This window comes from Globicephala melas, chromosome 21 (genome assembly GCF_963455315.2).
Source record: "Globicephala melas chromosome 21, mGloMel1.2, whole genome shotgun sequence".
NCBI classification, from domain to species: Eukaryota; Metazoa; Chordata; class Mammalia; order Artiodactyla; family Delphinidae; genus Globicephala; species Globicephala melas.
The window spans coordinates 32909274-32932109 of record NC_083334.1 but is presented as its reverse complement, the minus strand read 5'-3'; the positions used below and the strand labels follow the sequence as shown (position 1 = coordinate 32932109).

General features: G+C 46.7%; 1 protein-coding gene across 4 annotated transcripts in view; it reads left to right on the top strand.

The window, feature by feature from the left end:
• The window catches only part of SLC20A2 (solute carrier family 20 member 2), a 103241-nt gene that overhangs the window by 32611 nt on the left and 47794 nt on the right, over nucleotides 1-22836 (top strand). The window contains exon 1 of one of the 4 annotated variants that reach the window (XM_060291392.1): nucleotides 22660-22683. The exons of the other annotated variants lie outside the window; for them this stretch is intronic. The gene's annotated coding sequence lies outside the window, so the exon portion shown is untranslated. Of the gene's footprint in view, nucleotides 1-22659; nucleotides 22684-22836 lie in introns of those variants that run through there. 4 annotated transcript variants of the gene reach the window in all.

Sequence of the window (22836 nt, the reverse complement as noted above, 5' to 3'; positions counted from 1 at the left end):
TCTGACAGAGTAACTCCTGATCACAGTAGATTTCTTTTACTGTGACCTCATTCCTAGAGAAGAGTCTTCTGCTCTGAAGCTTTGAGGGGTTTTCAGGGAAGTGGAGAGGAACGTTTTCTCTGGCTCCCCTTCATCCACCTGCGGTTTTTAATAGGTAACTGTGTGGCTAGACTTACATTATCTAACAGGTTGCCTTTTGGTTGGGAGCCTAATGCATGTGCTCAGTGATCACACTTCTAGAATGTTCTTTCAGAAGGGACTCTTGCAGGAATAGGATTTGATACGTTGAGTTCCGGATGAAAGGATCAGTGAGCAGAGGGGTGTCTTCAGCGCTGCCTGTCTTGGGCACAAGTGTATGGTAATAGGATCTGGCCCTCGGCAGGAATGCCGATTGCTTCTGGAAATGCTGGGACGGCTGTTACTGTTTAGCATGTATTAAGCACCCCCAGAGCCATACAATGCACAAAGAAAGCATAGTTCCTACTCTCAAAGAGCCCACATGCTCAAATTAGGCGGGACAGAGCCTGGGCCGCGACTTGCACACTGAGTAAACCTGCAGAGCAAGGAATAGAAGGAGGGAAAGGAAGACAAATGGGGAGGGTCGGGGGTCACCCGTGGGCTGCTTTCAGTCCATCTGGGCTTCCGCCTTGTAGGATTCAGGCAGCCGGCAGTGCCACGGGGCCCTGCTTCCCTGTCTCTTCCAGCAGCTGGGGAAGTGATGGAGGTAAGAGGGGGATGGCCCCCAGGGCCTGATCCACAACCGCAGGTCTCTGGGACGATTCCCCACGCAGGGAAGGAGATCAGGAGTTTCACCTGCACCTGGAAAGGGACTGTTTATTAGTCTATAAAGGAGGAAACTTGATACTGCATAAAAGCGGTATAATAAAAGTAATAAAAAAGCGGTATAATAAAAGTAAGGGGCATCTTTCTCCACAGAGTGATGTCTGGATGGAAACCTGAATTTGGGTTCCCGATTTTCTCTCCCTCTTAAACTGATACACGATTGAACAAGTTACTTCATCCCCAATCTGGTTGGGGATGTCGAGTCAACAGTTGTGTTAGTTAGAGAAGTGCTTTGAGCTTCTCTGAAGAAAGGCGTTTCGAAGGTCAGCTCAGCATTACTGCAGCCTGTAACGGTGTCAGAAGGGCAGGAATCAGAGGGAGTAACAAGGCAAGCTCGGGTATTGGAGGTTAATAAAAGGAGGATGTGGTATGAATCTGTGAGTCATTTTCCCTTTATACTCAACCTCATCCCATCTCTGACTAAGGTTCCGGGTCTAGTTCACGGCTCCACAACTAAAAGGGACTTGGAGAGATCCCAACAGAAAACCTCACAAATGATTAAAGGGTTGGAAAATGATGCCTCTAATAAGATGTTAGGGAATTTCTGTTATTTAGGCTGAAGGGAAAAAAATGACCAGGGGACTCTTGGATTGTTATTCCAGTGTCTGTGTGCCTCTGGACCAGGGGACGATGGCCAGCTAGTATCCAGTTCTGTTGAGGATGTAAGGGTTCGGTCCAGTAAGGGTTCAGTTAGAACCGTGGTCCTCAATGTGTGGTCCTAGTACCCTCAGCATCAGTACCACCTGGGAGCTTGTGAGAAATGCACATTCTCAGGCCCCACCCAAGACCTGTTGATTCAGAAACTGTGTGGGTGGGACCCAGCAATCTGGGTTTAGCTAGCCCCCCAAGTGATTCGGATGAAGTTGGAGGACCACTAGATGAGGTACAAAGACGAGTATTACAAAATGGGGAACTTGGGTACTGGAAAATGTAAACGGTTTTCCTGAAGTCATCTAAAAATGGGTTTATATTTGTCTGCAGTGTTTTCAATATTCTGTCTGAAGTCAGGAGTTAAATGACCTGTCAGAGCCCCCTCTAGCCCTAACTTTGCGCTGGATTTCCTCTGTCACTGAGAGAAGACTAATAATTACCCAGGATAATTTTGCAATTACTTTTCTGAACTCAGTAGTTAAGACAGTGCCCGTTTCAGATGAGGAACAGATGAGATATTGTGGTAGAAGTCATATTGTGTTTTATCTCCTGCCTTTGCTCTATCACAGTGTCATTAAATAGACTGTCTGCTCCCCGTGTGACTTCTCAGCAGCCACCTGGGGGCAAGTTTGGGCAGCTGTGAAAATGGGGAGCCCCTTGATGTTGGCCCATGACCCCTCTGTGCCACAGACTGCTGTGACAGTCCCCATTTCAGGGGGGACTCTTCCCCATTTCAGAAGAAGCGTGGGGACGGGGCAGTGTGATGCCAGCCCATCTTCCCAACTCTGTCCCTTCTGCCTGCAGGATGCCATCCCTCGTGCCTGCACGGGGAGTTCCACCTGCCACCTGGAAGCTGGGGACAGGGGGACCTAAATATATTGTGGTAGTGGGTCTCCCTTAGAGCCGGAGGATAGGGGCCTGTTTATCCTGTTGTTTTGTATCCGCAGCAGACAACCAACGGGACACCTAGTAGGCACTTAACACAAATACCTAGTGAATTATTCTGTTGCACCGTCCAAGGCCACAGGTGCGCCGCCCTTGCCCATGTAATTAATGATCTCGAATCGGGCAGCTGGCAGTTCTGACCCTCCCCAGTCCAGGTACTTATTCCTAAGAGTCCCTCTCCTCCCCGCGCAGCCCCCCATTTTGCACATAATAAAAATGCATCTTGGGCTTCCCTGGTGGCGCAGTGGTTGGGAGTCCGCCTGCCGATGCAGGGGACGTGGGTTTGTGCCCCGGTCGGGGAAGATCCCACATGCCGCGGAGCGGCTGGGCCCGTGAGGCATGGCCGCTGAGCCTGCGCATCCGGAGCCTGTGCTCCGCAACGGGAGAGGCCACAACAGTGAGAGGCCCGCGTACCGCAAAAAAAAAAAAAAAATTCATCTTAATTTAGTTGTCTTTGCCCTTTTGTGTATTTTTCCTTTGTACTTTTGCTTGATGGAGTTGTCTGGGGTTGAAAACAAACTACGGAGAGTGTGTCTGTTACACTTTGTATAGCGTTTAGGACAATCTGAGCTTCCTGTGATCAGAGTGAAGAAAGGGTTCTCTGAGGACATGTTTTGCCAGTGTTGCCTAGAAAGTGTCACACCTGGATCACACTGTTGTCCCCAGAGAGGCCACGTCCTGCCTTAGCCAGGCTCTGAGGCCCTCAGAGCTCAGCGCTGAGAACTGGGATAGTGGCATCCTTAGCTTTCATAGCTGCTCTTTATCACACATTTGCAGAGTATTCAACATTCCTTCAAGTGAGGGCAGTCTGGTGCAGACTTGTTTGCCTTGTCATGGGAGACAGAGGGTGAAGGTGTCAGGTGAGTATTCCAAGGCTGTCACTGAGTCTTCAGACCTCGTTATGTTGGAAAAACCTGACTTCTCAGACATGAGGCCGCGTGTGCTGTCACGTTCTACATCTACGCACAGAGTATGTGAGACCTGGTCCCTGTGGTGGTTGCACACAGAGAGGACAGGTTTGTCTTAGTGATTCAGAGAGCAGAGACGACTGACTTCTAACGCCCTGGATCAGTCTCTGAATAGAAAATACTGTCTTTAAAACCCCTGAACTCTCAATAACTATATATCCAGTAGAGGAAATCCAAATGGCTGCTTGATTTGGTTCTTCATGGTAGCAGGCAAAAGGCTATTTTCGTTTCTGTGCAAAGAGAAATGACAAAATAGTCTTCTTGGGTATTTCGCCCTGACAAAAGTAATTTTGTTTCTAAAATCAGTCATATCTAGTCCTCAGATGTGTCATTAAAAATGAGAGTGGTGGGACTTCCCTGGTGGCGCAATGGTTTAAGAGTCTGCCTGCCAGTGCAGGGGACACGGGTTCGAGCCCTGGTCCGGAAAGATCCCACATGCCGCGGAGCAACTAAGCCCGTGCGCCACAACTACTGAGCCTGCGCTCTAGAGCCCACGAGCCACAACTGCTGAGCCCACGTGCCACAACTACTGAAGCCTGTGCGCCTAGAACCCGTGCTCCGCAACAAGTGAAGCCACCGCAATGAGAAGCCCGTGCACTGCAACGAAGAGTATTCCCCGCTCGCCACAACTAGAGAAAGCCGGTGTGCAGCAACAAAGACCCAACACAGCCAAAAGTAAATTAATTAATTAAAAAAATTTTTTTAAAAATGAGAGTGGTTAAGTGGTTTGGGATTAACTTTGTCTCATGGTAGTTGTTGAGTCAAAAAATTTAACTTCTTTGAAAGGAGAGGAAAAAAAAACTCCTTAGCTGGTTATTAGACTACACAAGAATTACCTAATAATTCATAAAAGATCCCCAGAGACAACCAAAAAAGGTACAGGTTAAATAATTTATGGTGTTGCTATATAATGCAACACACTGCAGCCATTTGAAATGAAGATGTTGGATGTACATGGAGTAAAACTAGCAGGTTACAGAAAACGTGTATCACCTCATTTTTTGAATGGAAGGCATTTTTAAATGGGCTAATGGCTTTAATTCCTGTTTTAAAAGGAAGGCATTTATATGTACATAAAAAAAGAACGCAGTGCACCAAATATAAACAGTAGTTATCTGTAGGAGATGAGCTCATGCATGATGTTTCTCCCCCTGGCTTTTTGGTTACCTGTATTTTAGACATTTTTTCTTCAACAAGCATATATTACTTATGTAATAATGAAAAACTTTCTTTTCAAAAAGGAACTGTTGTAATTAATTTCTTTTTAATAAATTTATTTATTTATTTATCTTTGGCTGCATTGGGTCTTCGTTGCTGCGCGCGGGCTTTCTCCAGTTGCAGCAAGCCTGGGCTGCTCTTCGTTGCGGTGCGTGGGCTTCTCATTGAGGCGGCTTCTCATTGCGGAGCATGGGCTCTAGGCACATGGGCTTCAGTAGTTGTGGCACAGGGGCTCAGTACTTGTGGCTCACGGGCTCTAGAGCACAGGCTCAGTAGTTGTGGCGCACGGGCTTAGTTGCTCCGCGGCATGTGGGATCTTCCCGGACCAGGGATCGAACCCGTGTCCCCTGCATTGGCAGGAGGATTCTTAACCACTGTGCCACCAGGGAAGCCCTGTAACTCATTTTTATTTTGACTTCTATATTTTATTTAATTCACCAGTGGCCTCCCAGTGGCTTACATAATTAATGCCTACCCCTGTGGATAAAACTAGTACAGCAAAATGTACACAGAAACAATGGTCATTTTGCAGTGGTGGGCTAGGAGCATTGTTCCTTGCCTTACTTTCTCCTTTTCCGTATTTACCAAAATTTTTATATGCATGCATATTATTTTTACAGTGGAAAACTGTAAGGCAGAGACTTGAGATCTTGTTTCTTGGGAAGAGGCCCTCATAGGCTGATGTGTAGCAGTTACCAGTGAAGGTTGATCCTGTTAATTCTGCAGTGTGAAGGGCATTCGGCAGGGGTCTGCTGTCACTGCTGGGTGCTCTGGAGGTTCTGTGAACTCTCACATGAATGTCAAATGGGCCAGGGTCTCAGGTTCAGTGTTATGTGGAGAGCAAAGGCAGGGAGCTGGGGAATCCAGCATATTTTATAAAGTCATTAAAATGGTGTGCCTGGTGTTACGATTACCCACTTAAGTTTTGTCAGGGGCCATCCTTCTGGATCACAGATCCATAGTAGTGGGTGGTAGAACCATGTGCTGGGGGCCTCGGGTAGCGTTTCCACAGTACTTAACCGTGTGGTATCTGCGTGTATCTCAGCAGCGTTTACTGAGGTGAGTGATGGCCCTGTAGGAGAGCACCGGCTGTCTTAGTTACTTCTGCCACAGGCTGCCAGGATGTCCCTGTGGCCTTAATCAGAAGGCTGTTTTGGGGAGGTGTTTTGGTACGGGTGGCCGTTGATTTAAGAAAGTCTTGAGCAGAAGCAGGAGACCTCCCTTTCTACCCGCTTTGTATGGTGAGTCGAGAGGGTAAGTCTTTTGATGGTTATGTAAAGGGCCTCTCATTTCGGTCTATTCCTAAGCCTCGGCCCAAATGAGTGGATCCATCCCCACGTTCACTTGAAGACGGAGGTCTGGACTGAGATTCAGTTGAATCCACTTTCAATGGGACTGATACCTTAAGCTTAATTTAAAGCCAAAGAGCTTTGAGAAACCAGAAGGAATCTAGGATCCTGTACAACCATGTTTTGACCTAGTCTTTGGTTCAGAACCTTTGTTACTCATCAGGAGTGTTTCCTGGAATCCTGAGAACAGAGAAAGCTGGTTTTTCAAGTTTCGTTCCTACTGTTTTTATCCTTACAAGGAGCATTCTTCTCCTCATCCTCTCTTTCCTTTCTTCATCATCTTTGTCTCTTTCTCCTGCACTTACACAGTAGGAATAATCTCGTAGTCCTTCTCCACACTCTTGCCTCCCTGAGGAAGTAAAGGCACATCTCCCATGGGTTTATCTTCATTTTTGCTGGGCAGGGGAGGGGAAGAGAGCAGTGGGTGAACCGTTTAACCCAGATAGTCAGACACTCAGTGGATGGAGCCCTGTTCCCAGTGAGGACCGTGGAGGCCACTTACGCACATCCTTGCCACCAAGTGGTTCCAACTTCAGTGAGACACAGAGCTATCCGCACACAGCGAGAGCACAGATGTGTATCAAGATGAATAAGCAGGTGGTCACAGTTTGATTAATAGAAGGCTTTGCCAGTTGAGTGGCACGAAGGAAGAAAGAGAGCATCTTTTTAAAAGGGGTAAAGCAGGGACTTCCCTGGAGGCGCAATGGTTAAAAATCCATCTGCCAATGCAGGGGACACAGGTTCGAGCCCTACTCTGGGAAGATCCCACATGCCGCAGAACAAGTAAGCCTGTGCGCCACAACTGCTGAAGCCCGTGTGCCTAGAGCCCGTGCTCTGCAACAAGAGAAGCCACCGCAACGAGAAGCCCGCGCACTGCAACAAAGAGTAGCCCCCGCTTGCCGCAACTAGAGAAAGCCTGCGTGCAGCAACGAAGACCCAACACAGCCAAAAATAAATAAATGAATTTATAAAAAAATAAAATAAAATAAAAGGGATAAAGCAGATAAAAGTATTTTGTGAAACTATAGGCTACATTAGAAAAGGCAAGAAACTGGTGGCTGTCGAGGGAAAGGGTGGCTTTTGTAAGAGCAAGAGAATGAATCTTGGCTTAAAAATTTGGACTGAGTTTCTTCCTTTTTGTTTTTTTGTTTGTTCATTCCCTTTTTGTTTTGTTTGTTTTTGCCTTTACTCTGAAGATTAAAAGCAAAAATGAGAGTAGCGAGGTGGTTGGGAGTTATAAATGAGCTCATCTACTGTCGTAAAGGTTTAAAAAAAAAAAGAGGGATTGCTTTCAACTTGACCTGAAATTAAAGTGGCGGCTGGTGTGGGAAGAGAGGCTCGCTGAGCTGTTCTGTCACTGTGTGCCTCAGCCTGCTGTGCAGACTTGGGGATCCCTGGGGACCCGGCAGGCAGTGCGTCCAGCCTCGCACCCCGTCTGTCAGCCCCGATTTTTGCCATCTCTACTTTTGTATACATTCGCTTGATTTTTCTGGATCTTTAAGTCTCAGTGTCTTCAGGCTCTGTGGGCCTTGTCAGTAACAATTAAGGAAATCCAGAATTTTTACTTGAAGGAAAATGACGAGACCTAATCCAGAAGAGACTTCTTTGGTCAGGTATAAAAGCTCGACCTTATCATACTAACTATTAAGCATTAGAAGGCTATGGATTTTTAAGTTTAGTTTGTATTGTGTTCTGAGAAGAAATGACCCCCAGTAGGCAATAGTATAATAAGAAAGATTTTGTTTTCTGTCCCCCTATTAATTATTAAGTACTGAACTTTTAAGAACCCAAATGATCACATTGGATTCAGCTGTGTACAGCAGTACAGGTGTCGAGGTATCTTTTCTTAAAAGGCAAATCCAGTCACTTAAAAATTTACATACAGTAAAGTTCGCTTTTTCTGGTGTACAGTGGTATGAGGTTTTACACATGCTCAGGTTTTTATGGCCACCAGCACAGCCAGGATACATAATAATTCCAACTCCTGTGCAGCTCCTTTATATTCAGACCTTCCCACCGTCCCTTGCTCTCTGAACTGTGAAAGCAGTCTCTAAGCCCCAAACGTCATGGTAGAGGGTGAAAATCTAACTAGCTAAGGAGAGTTAAGCACAACCTTTGACCAGTAAGTGTCTTATGCTGTCCCATGGGTGATCCCTAGCAAGCCAGACTAAAGTATATAAAAGGGAGAAATATCTGAGGAGAGCCATCAACAGCTGTACCCTGTAGGGAAAGCAGACTTACACAGAATTAGTCCAGCCAAGTAAACAAACAAACAGATAACCTCTGGTGGGGAGGGAGTAACCAGTAACCAGAGTTGCTACAATATATTATCTAAAAATGTCCATTTTTCAACAGAAAATTACGGGACATGTTAGAGAAACTGGGCAGTAGAGACTGCTTTTGGAGGGGCCCGGTTACTGAACTTAGCAGACAAAGACTTCAAAGAAGCTATTATTTTATTTTCTTAGTTCAAAAACTAAAAGAAACCATTCTTAAAGAATTAAAGGAAAGTGTGGGAGCAGTGACTCATCGCATAGATAGAGACTATCCTTAAAGAGATAGAAATGATAAAAAAAAAAAAAAGAACCAAATGTAGATACTACACCAAAAGCAAAAGCAGCAAAAGTAAGGACAGATAAACTGGACGACCTCAAAATTAAAAGCTCTGCACATCGAAGGACACGATCGGTAGAGTGAAAAGCCAACCTAGAGAGTGGGAGAAAGCATTTGTAAATCATGCATCTGATAAAGGGTTATTATCCAAAATACAAATGTGTAAAAAACTCCTACAACAACAGCAAAAAACAACCTGGTTCAAAAATGGGCAAAGGACTTAAATAGACATTTCTCCAAAGAAGATTTACAGATGGCCAGCAAGCACATGAGGAGATGCCCAACATCACTAATCATTAGGGAAATGAAAAGCAAAATCACAGTGAGACATATCACCTCACACCCCTATTAAAAAACAAAATAAAATAGAAAATAATATGTTGGTGAGCATGTGGAGAAATTGGAACCTTTGTGCACTGCTAGGGGAATGTACAGTGGTGCAGCTGCGGTACAAAACAGTATGGCAGTTCCTCAAAAAATTAAAACCAGAATCGCCATACGACCCAGCAATCCCACTTCTGGGTGTATACCCGAAAGAATTGAGAGCAGGGACCTGAAGAGGTATTTGTACACCCATTTTAATAGCATTATTCACAATAGCCAAGAGGTAGAAGCAACCTAGAGGTCTATCAGCAGATGAATGGATAAACAAAATGTGGTCTATACATACAATGGACTATTACTCAGCCTAAAACATGGAAGGAAATTCTGACACATACTACAGCATGGGTGCACCTTGAAGACATTATGCTAAGTGAAATGGAGACCGTCACAAAAAGACAAATACTGTATGATGTCACTCATATGATAGAGTAGTCAAATTCATAGAGACAGAAGGTAAAATGGTGGTTGCCAGGGAGAATGGAAAAGTATTGTTTAATGGGTACAGAGTTTCCGTTTGAGATTAAAAGTTCCGTAGATGGGTGATTGGGATGTTTGCACAATAATGTGAATGTACTTAATGTCGCTGAACTATACACTTAAAAATGGTTAAATGGTAAATTTTATGTTTATTTTAACCACAATTAAAACACTTTTTTAAAGTGGAAAAGTACAGTAGCCAAAATGAAAAACTCATTGGGGGCTGCACCGTGGATTTGAGTTGTCAGAAGAAGGAATCAGCAAACTTGAAGATAGAATGACAGAGATTATCTGGTCTGAGGAACTGAAAGAGAGAAGAATGAAGAAAAATGAACAGAACCTCAGAAAAAGATAGCCCACTGTTAAGTGTCACAATGGGAATACCAGAAGTAGAAGAGAGAGAAAGGAGCAGAAGAAACACTCGAAGAAGTCATGGCTGACAGCTTCCCCAAGCTGATGAAAGACACTAACCTACACACCCGAAATGCTTAACAAACGCCAACGAGGATAAACACAAAGAGATCCACACCCAGACATATTATAGTCAAAATTTTGAAAGTGAGAAAATCGGAAAGCAGCAAGGGAGAAGTGACTTGGGGAGTATGAGGGAAGCCCACCAAGACTACAGCTGACGTCTCATCAGGAACAGTGGAGGCCTGCAGGCAGTGAGAAGACGTGTGAAAGTGCCGAGAGAGTCCTGCATCCTGCAGAGCTGTCTTTCAAAATAAAAACATTCCCAAGTAAATGAAAACTGAGAGAATCCCCTCCTAGCAGATCTGCCTTACAAGAAATGCTAAAAGAAGTTCATTAGGCTGAAAGGAAGTGACACAAGACAGCAATTTGAATCCACACACGAACTCCAGTAAAGGTAATTAAGTAGGTAATGATAAAAGACAGTATAATTACATATTTTTCTTCTCTTAACTGATTTAAAACATCACTAAAGAGTAGCTTATATCTGGTTGCTTTCTGGTTGTTTTAAGAAAGCTCTTTATGTTCATATCAAAGCATCCTCCCCAGCTCTAAGTTTTCTGAAGGAAAAATTGAGGCAAAGGGAGCTAGTGACTTGCCCAAGAAAGTTTATCTTAATCATGCACAAGGAATGAAGTGCCGGGAGCATTCTCAGAATTGGGAAATAATTTTCAAAGAAACCTTATAAGCTGTCTTATCTCTCTTATATTTTTTAACTTCTGTCTCCGTGGTTCTTTGAAGGTGATATCAAGTAAATGCTTCTGGTTTCTTAATTTAGTAACAAGACTTTAATTTCATAGTCTCAGAGATATGAAGAACTGCTAAATTTTCACCTGACTTACCAACCAGATGAACGATTTATGGCCTTATTGCCTTGTTCAGGCTGCTTACACTGTATTTTGCACTTGATGGTGGAAGTGAATCGTTTGCAGCCTTCTGATGAGGCACTTCAGAGCCTTGAACAGACTTTGCTACATCACAAAAAGTCCGACTAAATCATAGTTATCTGTCCTCTCTTGCTTCTGCTGCCTAAGAACTATTGCTTAAGAACCTCTGGAATGAGAACAAGAAATATGGGGCTATAAGTTGAGCATGGAGAATACTTAAGATAATAATCTTCATCTATCAACTCTTCTATTTATACTAATGTTCCATTAATAGAAATAATACGTAGTGGTATCAGGAATCAATGTTTTTGTGTCATTCTCATTTTTATTGAGCTTCCATTATACTTGGAACAGAATTAGCAAATAAATATGTAAGAACCAAGATATCTATTTATATACATAGTTCCATTTTAAACTGTGGCTGAAGGGAAAGTATTTCCCTAATATAGTTCCTGGAACTTAGCCAAGCAGCCCAACACTTCAGGGCACAGAACTGGAACAAGTGATCCTAGGTTTGCCAGTTGATAGAAGGGATGTTAAGTGGTTTGCTTGTGAAAATGCATCTAGTTTTGGTTATGAGTGAAGAAAAAACTTTACCTAGAATATTTGGAGGGAATCTGTCTATAGTGCCTACAGAAAGGGAAAAACGCTCAGGAGCCACTTCTGTCTTGGAGTGGGAGAAAATGTGTAAAGCTCAGCTATTCTAGTCCCTGGCTTTCAAGCACTATTGCACCTAAAACGCTCCGCAAGATGGTAATAATCTATTTTTCAAATCTTCACTGCAAGTAATTCCACATTTCCAGTGGGAGCTTATTGCAGTGTGTGGCAACCCATTCAGTTACAAAGTTTTTTCCTCCTGAGCGTAGTTTTTCTTACTACAATGAAAGACTTTTTTTTTTTTTAATTGGGGTATAATTGCTTTACAGTGTTGTGTTAGTTTCTGCTGTATAACAAAGTGAATCAGCTCTATGTATACCTATATCGTCTCCTTCTTGGACCTCCCTCCCACCCCCTAGCCCCCATCCCACCCGTCTCGGTCGTCACAGAGCCCTGAGCTGAGCTCCCTGTGCTATACAGCAGATTCCCACTAGCTATCTATTTTACTTACACATGGTAGTGTATTTATGTCAAACCTAATCTCCTAATTCGTCTCACCGTCCCCTTCCCCCTCTGTGTTCACATGTCCGTCCTCTACGTCTACGTCTCTATTCCTGCCCTGCAAATGGGTTCGTCTGTACCATTTTTCTAGGTTCCACATGTATGCATTAATATACGATACTTGCTTTTCTCTTTCTGGCTTACTTCACTCTGCATGACAGACTCTAGGTCCATCCACGTGTCTACAAATGACCCAATTTCGTTCCTTTTTATGGCTGAGTAATATTCCATTGTATGTATGTGCCACATCTTGTTTATCTATTCACCTGTCGTTGGAAAGAGTGTTTGCTGTATCTCCAACTGGGTAAAGAGTGGCTGATAATGTATTTCCTTTTGGTAACCTTTTCATGGAATCACTGAATTATCCGTTTAAAATGGAAATAATAGGTAGGGGCTCTGTTGCTCTAACCCACCACTCAGTCATTCAGATCCCATTTGAACACCTCCAGGAAACTAACACTTATGCCTCCTGAGGCCGTCTTTCCGTTTCTAAGAAATATTTTTCATGTAAGTCATGTAGGACCTCCTAAATCTTCCCTTCTTCTGGCCAAATCATCCTAACTCCTTTAACTTTTAGTTCATTTGAATTAATTTTGCTTTTATTTCTTCATCCTTTAAAAAATATTTTTACTGACTAGGTTTAGACAGTGCCTTCCCAGGGAGCAAAAGGCTGTGTGGAAAACATCTGAATAACACACACGCTTTATGAGCCAACAAGACATCTAAATGTCAGAATGACAAAAATGCAGGAGGGAGAGTGAATATATCCGGAATGAGGCCTGGTACAGAAGAGCTGAGCCCACAGGCTCTGCAGTGGAAACTGTAGCTAGAGGACCAAAATAAGTTTGTTCATGTTCCATAAATTCATGAAGGCCGTTGACTGCACTGCTCAGGAGAGGGTCAGAAATTTCCACTCCCTCTCCCCACAGGACAATCCTGTGGTTCATAGTTCCAGGCTAAACTGCCTCTTCCCGGCCCTGTGGTCTCTGGATGATGTAAAATAATGGAGCTGGACAGCACTTGAGACATCAGCTGACCCTGAAAACGTTCCAGGGTGCAGGCTCTGCAGCCTTCTTGGTAGCCCGCTCTCTTTATCACCCTCTGCTCTTTCCCCATGGTCTCTGCCTCCCACCCCTGGCTGAGGCCAGGACCTCAAGGTATCCCACCCCCCCGGGGTCAGGAGTAGTGTCATTAAGAAAGCCCGATGCATGTCAGCCAGGGGCATCACTTCTGCTGCCTTCACACGGGTTTCGTTTGAGCGCTGCCTACACAGTAAGTGGGTAATCACAACCTGTACTCTCAGGACAGTCACATCTTCAGAAGGACCAAAATTGGAATAGATAACTTCTAAAAGTCCCTTCAGTTCGAATGTTTTATGATTCTCTAATTCTGTGAACCAAGATAGGCTAAAAGAGTTAATCATAGGTTGTTTCTTGTAAACATTAACCTCAACTACTGTGAAGTACTTGGACCATCAGGAAATTGCTTTATTCTTTGGGTTAAGTTCAGTCCTGATGGCCAAAACCTCCAGAGGAGCATGAGAAGGATGAAGAAAGAATCCAGAGAAAGAGCAAGTGTGACCGAGGAGGAACCTTTAGACTCTTGCACATCGAGGCCCCAAACCATGCAGAGACCTATTCACCGAGGGCTCAGACACCAGAACGAAGGGACAGCCTTGAAAGTGAAAAACAAAGATAAGATAAATGAAGAGAACAGAAGACGTATTCTGCATCTTAAGTTGTGGGTTGTAAGGAAGAAAGAATTGTCTGAGAGGCCTAGGCTGAAAACAGACAGATTCATATGAAATTCATTTTCTTTACTAGGAAAAACTAAGCATATTTTGGTTGTACATGCCTAACTTTTAAAAAAAAGTACTTTTCTTTGTAGTGTTTGAAGGTTTTTTTTTTTAATTGATGAAAGTAGTAATTGCTCATTGTAAACAGTTTTCATAATATCAAAAAATGTAAAGAACACCTAGAGAGAGTCGCTCTTATTGGGCCTGTTTCTTTAGTCCCTTAGCTCCGGACGTGCAGGCTCAGCGGCCATGGCTCACGGGCCCAGCCGCTCCGCGGCATGTGGGATCCTCCCGGACCGGGGCACGAACCCGTGTCCGCTGCATTGGCAGGCGGACTCTCAACCACTGCGCCACCAGGGAAACCCCCGGTGCATTCTTAAACATGGTTGAAATATGGCCCAGGCCATTTTGTTTACGGATTTTTCACTTAGGATTATTACTATGTTCCGATGTCATGTAAAACTCTCAAGTTAACACCATTTTAGTGACTCCATAATATTTCATCTTTAGAAGTCACCCGTGTTTCTGCAGCCATTCTCCTGTCCGGGGACAGTTAGGTGGTTTCCTCTTTTTCATGATCATTATAAATGACCCTGTTAATAAACATCTTTGTACATGAGTGTTTATTCACATTTTAAATTATTTACTTGTTTTCTTGAACTTTTGAGACTGATGTCATAAAGAACACCCCTTCCCTACCTGAGTCCTCCTCCTTCAAGGTAGAGGACTGGGATGGCCCTGCCTCTGGCCCAGCCTGGCAAGCGTACAAGCACCATTCCTCATAGGAAAATAAACACCGTTGCTCAGAACTGTGTAAATCATTTCTGACTGTACTTTGGGGAGATGACAGTACTGGACTGATTTTCGAGTTTGGTATTGGAGTTGCAAACAAGGTGACACTTTTATTATCTCATGCGCTCATCTACTGTAACTGACCTCCTGGAAGCTTTGGTACGTGAGATGTCCACAAGTTCAGATTTAAAGTACCTGCAGTCGGTGGCCCTCCACAGAAGTGATTTTCAGCTGAAATGCTTATATTTGCCCTAACCTTGAATGCTCTCGAAGGGTACCTCTTTTTGGGTCCTACGGAACTGATGGAGACTTACCTCCACGGGAAGGCCGGCTGTTCTCTTCTCTGTGGAAGCACTAAGTGCCCATCTTGAAGGGCGGTCAGTAGGCTCTCCCAGCAGCAGGCCTTCCTCTCTCGTCTCTGGCCTCGGAAAAGCTGTGTGTGAGTCCCTTTCTGTGGGCCTTTCCCTGTGCAGTGCAGCGTCCTCCTCTGATCTGGTGTGCTCTTTGCTTCTCGACACCATTGTTTGGAGCAAGGGTGACAGCCTGCCCCTGACCCCTGGCTCCATTGGTTGCACTGGCTGGTTTTACTGTGTCTGAGTGGAATGTTCCTTCTTTCCTCAGGTAAGGGAGTGGCTCTTTTTTTCTGTTTTTAACTATTTAATAACTTTTGTACCTTATCCTAGGGGACTTGGGGGTTGGGGGGACAGTGTGGCAGTACAGGAAGGGAAAATATCAAAGATGACCCTGTCGTTTTCCTTCTTTTTTTCCTCAGCTCTGTTGAGATATAATTGACAAATAAAATGGTAAGATACTACCATTTAAATGTTACAATTTAAAGTGTCGGGCTTCCCTGGTGGCGCAGTGGTTGAGAGTCCGCCTGTCGATGCGGGGGACACGGGTTTGTGCCCCGGTCCGGGAGAATCCCACGTGCTGCGGAGCGGCTGGGCCCGTGAGCCATGGCTGCTGAGCCTGCACGTCCGGAGCCTGTGCTCCACAACGGGAGAGGCCACAGCAGAGAGAGGCCCGCATACCGCAAAAAAAAATAAAGTGTACTCCGTGATGATTTGATATGTATTTGTACATCTACATTGCAAAAGGATTCTTGTCATCTCGTCAGTTAGTGCACCCATCACCTCACCTATTTATATATTCCAGTGTTATTTTCTAATCGCTTGATTGAGGCATAATTTATATACAGTCAAGCCCACCAGCTGTAAGTGTACAGTTCCATGAGTTTTGACACACATGCATAGTAGTATAACCACCACCATACGCAAGAGAGAGAACAGAAAGTTTCCTGTGTAGACGTGTGTTTCCATTTCTCTTGGGTAAATACACCTCAGAATGGGATTGCTGGCTTGTATGCTGTATTGTATAAGAAACCACCAAATTGTTTTCCAAAGTGGCTTTACCATTTTGTGTGGATTTTTTCTCTTAGTACCTTTTAGGGTGTTTTTTTCTCTACCTCTTCGCCTCCTTCCTCCCCTCAAAGAAGTTCCTGCACCTTACAGTGTATGTCCGTCTTCAAGCAAAGACAAGGCCAGAGTTGGTACATCGAGGAAGAAGAGCCGCACTGGAGGGAGACGGAGGCATACGAGTGAGAAAGATCCTTCTAGAAGGATTTGGGAACCTCACTGTGTTACAATTCCTGTGACTACAGTGATACCATAACTTCAAGTTGCCTGAGGCTACCCGCAACTTACAAAACACTTTGCATGCATTAGATTTGCTATTCCTGTCCCCGTTAGCAGATGGTGAGACAGGACTTACCCATGGTCACGTTGCTAGTTAGTAGCAGCGCCAGGCTTGGGCTTCAGGTTTCCTGACCATTGCCCAGGGCTTTATCTGCCAGTAACGGCAGGTCGCCACGTGTGGATCCCTGGCACTGAGCTGGGGGCCTTCACCCACCACCATGCTGGGTGCCGTTCTTCTCACTTTTCAGATGAGGCGTTGATATGACTTGCCCAGGGCTGTGGAGCCAGGAGGAGGCTGGAGTGGCATGGACCCGGGGCCCTGACTGGCCCTGTGCTCTTTCCCCTTCTCCGGGCAGGAGAAACAAATGCTCTTTTCTAACAGCAGAGAGAAAAGGAGGAGGCGAAGGACACACAGGGCTGGGCAGGGGCCGCATCTGTTGGCTGACGTCCAGGCCACTTCTGTTCCAGTTTGCGTCGTTCCCTTTTTTTTTTTTTTAATTTATTTGGTTGCGCTGGGTCTTAGCTGCAGCAGGCGGGCTTCTTAGTTGCGGCATGCCTGCAGGATCCAGTTCCCCGACCAGGGATGGAACCCGGGCCCCCTGCACTGGGAGCGCGGAGGCTTAGCCACTGCGCCACCAGGGAAGTCCCGCGTCGTTCACTTTGCACGTCGTACGTCATTGTTTCCAGGCTCTGTGTCCGTGCTCAGTCCCCAGCGAGGACACCTGCTTCTCCTGCCTCTGTTATCTGCATCCTCTGCCTCCAAACCCCTGTTCCAGGTGGTGCCTGACCTCTGGCTGCGTTGTCACCTTGCCTTCTGACGTCATTTTCTCCCTCTTCTCCCCTCCTCGTCCCCTCTGCCCGTCCCCCTGCCTCTGCCGTCATCAGAACAGCATCCACCTGCCTTTCTCCAGGCACCTCTGCTCCCAGGGCCGCTCCGCTTATCTGTGAATATGCTGTTTAAAGGGGGCAGAGGCCAGTTTCAGACCCATTCTAGTAATGTTTCCACTTTTTATCATTCGTGTGAAAATATGAAACTCAACGTTTTCTACCCTAAATATACTATTACTTTTTAAACTGTCTTTTTAACATTTAAGCGTTTGCAGTCGATGTTTCTGTGAGCTATTCAAGAATGATGCTGTAGGCAGAAGCTAACACACCATTGTGGAGCAGTTGTACCCCAATGAAGATGTTAAAAAAAAAAAAAAAGAATGATGTTGTTAATAGAAACTCCTTATGACAAGATCTACATCCTGAATGGTGAAAGAAAAATGTTTCTGCTGTACTGTTCTCCGCAAGTCATAAGATTCCAAAAGTGAATCTTCCGTTTTATTTAAATATTACCAGGAAAAGCTAGTAGTTCTTTGTCTTACTAGTCAGGCTCACCCACATGTAGCAGAGGGTTACTGGACTTTACATCGTGCCCCTGAAGAGATATTTCGACTTAAGTGTCAGAATTCAAGTTCCAGCCCCGGTTTCCGGGAGAGCAGGTGGTACATTTTCAGAGGGTGTGTGTGAAGCACTTGGGCCTCAGGGGAGGTGTTGGAAAATAACTTCAGAGCCCCAGGTTCTCTGCATGGGGGACCTGGCTCTTTCCCGTCATCTGTCAAAGGGAGGGCCTGGCCTGGCTGTGGCCCGTGAGTGGCAGGGAAAAGAGCCGCGCAGCCCAGAAGCAGCACAGTGGATGCCCTCCTCGTATCTGCTTTAGCGTGTATCAAGCTGGAGGATGTAAGCAGCTATTAATTATTACTCAGCTCATGTCAGTAAATGAGATTAAGCCTCATCAAGTAGGACCTTGCCCTACTTACACTGTTTCCTAGCAGACCCAGGAAAGAAGACATTTTATAGATGTATTGAATTCCTTCTGCATCATAGGGACAGGAGAAGGACTGCGAAGTTATTGGGTGAAATGTAAGGGCAGCTCGGCAAGCATCCTTCAGGATGAGAGGTGTTCTTTAAAAAGCTGAGTTTGAAATTGGCACATGAATTGATGAAAATAGGTGTGTGCTTGGGGAAGAAGCCAAAAGTCATCTTTGGGATTCTTTTCTGCGTGGATCTGAGCTCCTGAACAGGCCACAGTCTGCCACTGACCTGGTTGTCTGGGGCTGGTAGCCGGACTGGGGAGATGGTTAGACCCCAGGCTGGGGGGAGGGGTGTGCAGGGTGGAGGGGGGCTGGAGCAGCACCTTTGCTGGAAGGGTCAGGGGCCTCCTCGGGTGTCGCCTTTGGCAGCGTTTCAGAGCAGGACCCTCCCACCCAAGCTCCTCTGTGCACAAATGTCTATTAAGTGCTACAACTCAGCAACATTGCTGTTTTTAAACAGCATACAAACGTGACTAGAAATATCCTGAGAACGTTTGTTTTCACCCTTCCTTTAACATTCCTGTTTCTAGGGTGGAGAAGAGGGTGTTAGGGAGAGTTGAGGCAGATGCTCGTGGAAGTAGAGAATCTATAAGCCTCAGCTCAGGGTCCCTGAGGAGGGCTCATTCAGAGCTGAAGGCCTAGACACGAGGGCAGGAGACTTGCCGAGCCGAGCAGCTTGTTCAGAAGCCCCTGAGGAAAGACAGGATCTTGTGAACAGGACGCGTTTCGGACACAGCTTATGAGACCCTCAGTACCTCCTGCGATAAGTCAAACAGTTGAAGGGCTCTGTTCTTCCAGTGCAGGAGGTTGATGGCACCTGAAAATTGACGACTGTCTCGTAACGTTCAGTCCTGTGAATGCCGACCACGTAGGGGCTTTCACACTCGGGGAAGGAGAGGGAAAGAGGAAGCTTGTTCCAACCTCCCCCCACCTCGTCCTGGCCTTTTTCAGAAAAGCCCTCCTAGGAGAGTTAGAAGGAACAAGGCATTTGCTGGAGGTTCCAAACAGCACTGCCCCTTGTTGAGAACCATTGCTGAGGACGAGAAGAGGCATTTCCAAGTGATGCTTCCACACCTCAGACTCCTCTGTCTCCAGCTGCAGGATCCCCGTGAACTCACATGTGTTGATTCTTTCCATCTTTAACTTGGTGTGAGGTAGGGGTCTCACTTTTTTCCTCCTTCCAGCTAGTTAGCAGCTAGCACGTTGTCCCAGCATCATTTATTGAATAAGTCAGATTTCCCCACTGATGTGATCGCCTCCCTTCAAAATCCTACTTTCAGACACCAGCGCTCCCCGACGGCATCCTGGTCGGGCCTCAGCCGCTCTGAATTTGGGCCGTGTTCTTGGCAAGCTTCCACCGTGGCCTCCTGCACGGTGGTCCTCTGGCCCACCGAGGGCTCGGTCTCAGCAGCGTTGCTGTCTTTTTCCACAGAGCAGATTGTGTGGTTATTTAAGCTCTGTATTTTGCTCACATTTGATAAAAATCAATGGAGAAAGTCAGGGTGTTGGTACTTGCAATAAGAAACTGGCCGGGTAAATATCATGCAAGATAGAAATCATCTGGGCTCAGAAAAGGGGCAAAAGCCTTTCTCCTCAACCAGCTGCTCTTGCACTTCAGCCGGTTGGCTGAGGGTTTGAGTGTGAAGGAGAAAACATAGACACAGTTGTGGAGATAAGTTATCTAAGGTCATCTAAGTAGGAGAGGGAATCCCTGCTCTGAAATGGTGCCAGGGGGACCATAAAGACAATGAGAAGCCTCACTCCAAGCAAAGCTGGGCTGAGGGCATCGCTGCTGAGCTGCCTTCACCCCGTGTGTGCCGTGTCCAGCCACGAGCTGTGCTCAGACACCATCCTGCCACTGACAAACAGAACCAAGTACAGTGCAGAAGGGAAAACACACCCTGCTCAGTGACTTTTCAGCCCAGCTCCACAGGTAGGCGCCAGCTCTCCTCTCTCCACCGCTGTTGACAAGCCAACGCCATGGTTGGCTTCTTTGCATCACTTCTCTTCCCCTGTCACCACCCCTGCCCTGGGCCCAGGACACCCCATCTGTGCCGAGCAGGGGCCTCGTAGGCAGTCTCCCCACATCCACCCCGGCCTCCATCCTGTTCTCTCTTCCCACTGTGGCCAGGGGGCCTCCCAGAAGGAGGGTCTGAGCATGACAGCACCCTTTCAGCGCCCCCTGTTGTTAGTCGGTGACCACAGTCTTTAATATGGTCCAGCTCACCTTCCACCGTGGGCCCCTCACCCCGGCTGCCACCGGTCCCCTCCCCTCGTCCCGCTCCTTCCCAGCTGGGAACCGCCTGGAATGCCTCCCCCAGTCGCAGGTTGACCCCCCGTCCTTAGATGGCAGGGGACCCTCTCCTGCCCGCGCAGACCAGGCCGTGCCCCCATCATGTGCTCGTGATGCCACACGTGCAGCGAGAGCCTCCTGCTTCCGCAGCATCGGCTGCAGCTGATGGTCTGACGTGTGTTTGTCCATGAGCATCTGTTTCCCTCCCTGGAGGGGAGCGCCGCACGTGCAGGACCCCGTCCATCATCACTCAGCATCTTCCTCGTGATGGGCAGGCGGGGGCCTGCAGTAAATATCTGTTGGGCATTGTCCTTGTTGGCCCTCTGCGCCACCTAACCTGACAGATGAACTTTCATCTAGAATTCTCTTATATTTTAAGATAGATGATATTGGTCCAGAATGGTTTAATTTTGTATTTTCATTTATAGAACGTTGTCTCTTGCCTTTAGAGTGGTCTTTTCCCGCGTCTCCGTCGGGCCCAGAATCTCCAGAATTGCGTGGACCATGAAGCTTAGAAAATGAGAAGGTGGTCAGGGCACATTTTTTATTTCATCGTGTGCCTTGTAGCATTGCCTACACTGCCCTCCCAGCACGTGTACTCACCACATTTTAGTGAATTATATTTTTTAAAAAGATGGTTCTCAATATACGTTTATTGATTTGTTTTTTATGTATTAGTTTAATTTGAAAAGCACATCACCATGGTATACAGTTTTTGGAGGAAAGGAAAAAATGATCTCTGACACTGCTTCTTAAACTCAACCACTGTTACAATTTTAGTGATTACCTTTTGGTCTTTTATATGCCTTTTAACGTTGCCACAATCACAGGTACATAAATTTTATGTCCTGCTCTTTTCCCTCTAAATAACCTTAATGTTGATTGATCATTATGTTGTGTATGACGTGGTGTATGAGCCTGTTTCATTCAGTTCAGTTAGCATTTATGGGCACCATTCCCGATGCCTAGAACCGCTCAAAGGAACTACACAGATGTGGTACTTTGACCATATAATAATAGAACACCACCGTTCTGAGGCTTTTAGTGACCTTTTTACTTCACATATGTATTAATTCTGTGATGTCACATCTTCATCCCAGGAGGAAGCCTATGCAAGAGTTATTTCATTTGTTTAATAGCTTCTTTCTTCACTTATTCAACAACTTGATTAGGGCTTACCCCGTGCCAGGCGCTAGTCTGTGTGCTGGAGACACAGCAAAGTCCTTGCGTCCCGTGAGGGGCCGGACAGGAGTGAGTGAGTGAATGAATGAATGAGGTGGTCAGTAGAAAAGACAAAAGGTCAGGTGAGAGGGAGGGATAATGGCATGGGGGGTGCTCTTCGACAGGGTCAGGGAGGGCTGCTCTGGTGACATCTGGGCAGAGAGGGACTTGGAGCAGGTGATGAGCTGTGCAGCCATCAGACAGGCTGTTTCTGGCAGAGGGACCAGAAGGTACAAAGGGCCTGAGGTGAGCGAGCCAGTGAGGGGAGGGGGTGGGCAGGGGCTGAGGTCAGTGAGCCCGGGCGGGGTTGGGGGGGCAGCCCGAGGAGGTCAGGCGGGGAGCCCGAGGAGATCTGGTGGGGGAGCCTGAGGAGATCTGGTTGGGGAGCCCCGAGGAGATCTGGTGGGGAGGCCTGAGGAGATCTGGGGAGGAGCCCCGAGAAGACCTGGTGGGGAGCCCCGAGATCTAGTGGGGGAGGATCCCGATGAGATCTGGTCGGGGAGCACCGAGATCTGGTGGGGGAGGAGCCCGAGGAGATCTGGTGGGGGAGCCCCGAGATCTGGGGGGAGCCCGAGGAGATCTGGTGGGGGAGCCCGAGGAGATCTGGTGGGGGAGCCCCGAGATCTGGGGGGAGCCCGAGGAGATTTGGTGGGGGAGCCCGAGGAGATCTGGTGGGGGACCCCCGAGGAGATCTGGTGGGGAGCCCGAGGAGATCTGGTGGGGAGCCCCAAGGACATCTGCTGGGGGAGCCCCACGGAGATCTGGGAGGGCCTCCCAGGCCATGGTCAGGCCTCTGACTGTTCCCCGAGCGAGGTGGGAAACAGGGCGTAGTGACCTGATCTGCTTCTTGCTCTGACAGGGTCGCTTCGCTCCAGCTTCCCTGTCCCCCGGGAGCCCCTTCAGTTCCCACCCTGTCACCTTTTGAAGGAGTCACTTCGTGTCTGACCCGGGTCTGCCAAGCTCAGGGTGTGCAAGTGGTCAGGTAGACAGTTGCCACACCCCACGGTGTCACAGCCACATCGGGTCATCCTGTTCCAGGCGCGGTCCACGTATTTGAGGAACGCGGTAACTCTGAATTTCTCGTTTCCTTATCTTTTGCTCATCCAAGGCAGTTTTTTCTTTCTAAAATAAAGACCGCATATATTTTTCAAATTGCATAAAAATGTATCCTCTTAAGACCTCCTACCTGTGATCATAAAGCAGCTTCACCCTGGGACG